Consider the following 2,604-nt stretch of genomic DNA (forward strand, 5'->3'; position numbering starts at 1 on the left):
AAATAGTTAACCATAAAACATTGGGTTGCCTCCCAACAAGCGCTTCTTTAATGTCATTAGCTTGACAGAGGACTCTCATGGAGCCTCAGAAATACTCAGAACCGTGTTGGAACCTCCCAACACCAAACTTAGAGTTTGAATGTGGGGGTTCAACACCAAACTTAGAGTTTGGTTGTGGCCTCCCAACACCAAACTTAGAGTTTGACTGTGGGGGCTCTGCTTGGCTCTGTTTTGAGAGAAGCTCTTCATGCTTCCTCTCCATGATGATAGAGGGATGTCCTTGGGCCTTAAACACCAAGGATTCTTCATTCACTTGAATGATCAACTCTCCTCTATCAACATCAATCACAGCCTTTGCTGTGGCTAGGAAGGGTCTGCCAAGGATGATGGATTCATCCATGCACTTCCCAGTCTCTAGGACTATGAAATCAGTAGGGATGTAATGGTCTTCAACTCTTACCAAAACATTCTCTACAAGTCCATGAGCTTGTTTTCTTGAGTTGTCTGCCATCTCTAGTGAGATTTTTGCAGCTTGCACCTCAAGGATCCCTAATTTCTCCATTACAGAGAGGGGCATGAGGTTTACACTTGACCCTAAGTCACACAAGGCCTTCTTGAAGGTTATGGTGCCTATGGTGCAAGGTATAGAAAACTTCCCAGGATCTTGCCTCTTTTGAGGCAGTTTCTGCCTAGACAAGTCATCCAGTTCTTTAGTGAGCAAGGGAAGTTCATCTTCCCAAGTCTCATTTCTAAATAACTTGTCATTTAGCTTCATGATTGCTCCAAGGTATTTAGCAACTTGCTCTTCAGTGACATACTCATCCTCTTCAGAGGAAGAATACTCATCAGAGCTCATGAAAGGCAGAAGTAAGTCCAATGGAATCTCTATGGTCTCATTTTGAGCCTCAGATTCCCATGGTTCCTCATTGGGGAACTCAGAGGAGATTGGTGCACGCCCATTGAGGTCTTCCTCAATGGCGTCCACCTCCTCTCTTTCCTTTCCATATTCGGCCATGTTTATGGCTTTGCACTCTCCTTTTGGATTTTCTTCTGTATTACTTGGGAGAGTACTAGGAGGGAGTTCAGTAGTTTTCTTGCTCAGCTGACCCACTTGTCCTTCCAAATTTCTGATGGAGGACCTTGTTTCATTCATGAAACTTTGAGTGGTTTTGATTAGATCAGAGACCATTGTTGCCAAGTCAGAGGTATTCTGCTTAGAACTCTCTGTCTGTTGCTGAGAAGATGATGGAAAAGGCTTGCCATTGCTAAACCTGTTTCTTCCATTATTGTTGTTATTGAAACCTTGTTGAGGTCTCTCTTGATTCTTCCATGAGAAATTTGGGTGATTTCTCCATGAAGAATTATAGGTGTTTCCATAGGGTTCTCCTAGGTAATTCACCTCTTCTATTGAAGGGTTCTCAGGATCATAGGCTTCTTCCTCAGATGAAGCATCCTTAGTACTGCCAGGTGCATTTTGCATTCCAGACAGACTTTGAGAAATCAAATTGACTTGTTGAGTCAATATCTTATTCTGAGCCAGTATGGCATTCAGAGTATCAATCTCAAGAACTCCTTTCTTCTGACTAGTCCCATTGTTCACAGGATTCCTTTCAGAAGTGTACATGAATTGGTTATTTGCAACCATTTCAATTAGCTCTTGAGCTTCTGTAGGCGTCTTCTTCAGATGAAGAGATCCTCCAGCAGAGCTATCCAAGGACATCTTAGATAGTTCAGAGAGACTATCATAGAAAATACCTATGATGCTCCATTCAGAAAGCATGTCTGAGGGACATTTTCTGATTAATTGTTTGTATCTTTCCCAAGCTTCATAGAGGGATTCTCCATCCTTCTGTCTAAAGGTTTGGACTTCCACTCTAAGCTTACTCCATCTTTGTGGTGGAAAGAACTTTGCCAAGAAGGCATTGACTAGCTTTTCCCAAGAGTCCAGGCTTTCTTTAGGTTGAGAGTCCAACCATATTCTAGCTCTGTCTCTTACAGCAAAAGGGAATAGCATCAGTCTATAGACCTCAGGGTCTACCCCATTAGTCTTGACTGTGTCACAGATTTGCAAGAATTCAGCTAAGAACTGATGAGGATCTTCCATTGGAAGTCCATGGAACTTGCAATTCTGTTGCATTAGAGAAACTAACTGAGGCTTAAGCTCAAAGTTGTTTGCTCCAATGGCAGGGATAGAGATGCTTCTCCCATAGAAATTGGGAGTAGGTGCAGTAAAGTCACCCAGCACCTTCCTTGCATTGTTGGCATTGTTGTTGTTTTCGGCTGCCATGGGTTCTTCTTCCTTGAAGAATTCGGTCAGGTCCTCAACAGAGAGTTGAGTCTTAGCTTCTCTTAGCTTTCGCTTCAAGGTCCTTTCAGGTTCAGGGTCAGCTTCAACAAGAATGCCTTTGTCTTTGTTCCTGCTCATATGAAAGAGAAGAGAACAAGAAAATATGGAATCCTCTATGTCACAGTATAGAGATTCCTTTAGGTGTCAGAAGAAAAGAAGAGTAGAAGACAGAAGTAGAAAATTCGAACTTATCAAAGAAGATGGAGTTCGAATTTTGCATTAAGGAATAGTGTTAGTCCATAAATAGAAGGATGTGA

The 2,604-nt window shown here is 42.3% G+C and overlaps 1 non-coding gene across 1 annotated transcript; it reads left to right on the forward strand.

The window, feature by feature from the left end:
- The first annotated feature begins 1,774 nt into the window (after positions 1–1,774).
- On the forward strand, positions 1,775–1,882 carry LOC130977172 (small nucleolar RNA R71). The gene has a single exon (XR_009084877.1). It is a non-coding gene; the product is annotated as a small nucleolar RNA R71 (small nucleolar RNA).
- Positions 1,883–2,604: the final 722 nt, after the last annotated feature.

Source organism: Arachis stenosperma, chromosome 4, assembly GCF_014773155.1.
Source record: "Arachis stenosperma cultivar V10309 chromosome 4, arast.V10309.gnm1.PFL2, whole genome shotgun sequence".
Classification (NCBI taxonomy): domain Eukaryota; kingdom Viridiplantae; phylum Streptophyta; class Magnoliopsida; order Fabales; family Fabaceae; genus Arachis; species Arachis stenosperma.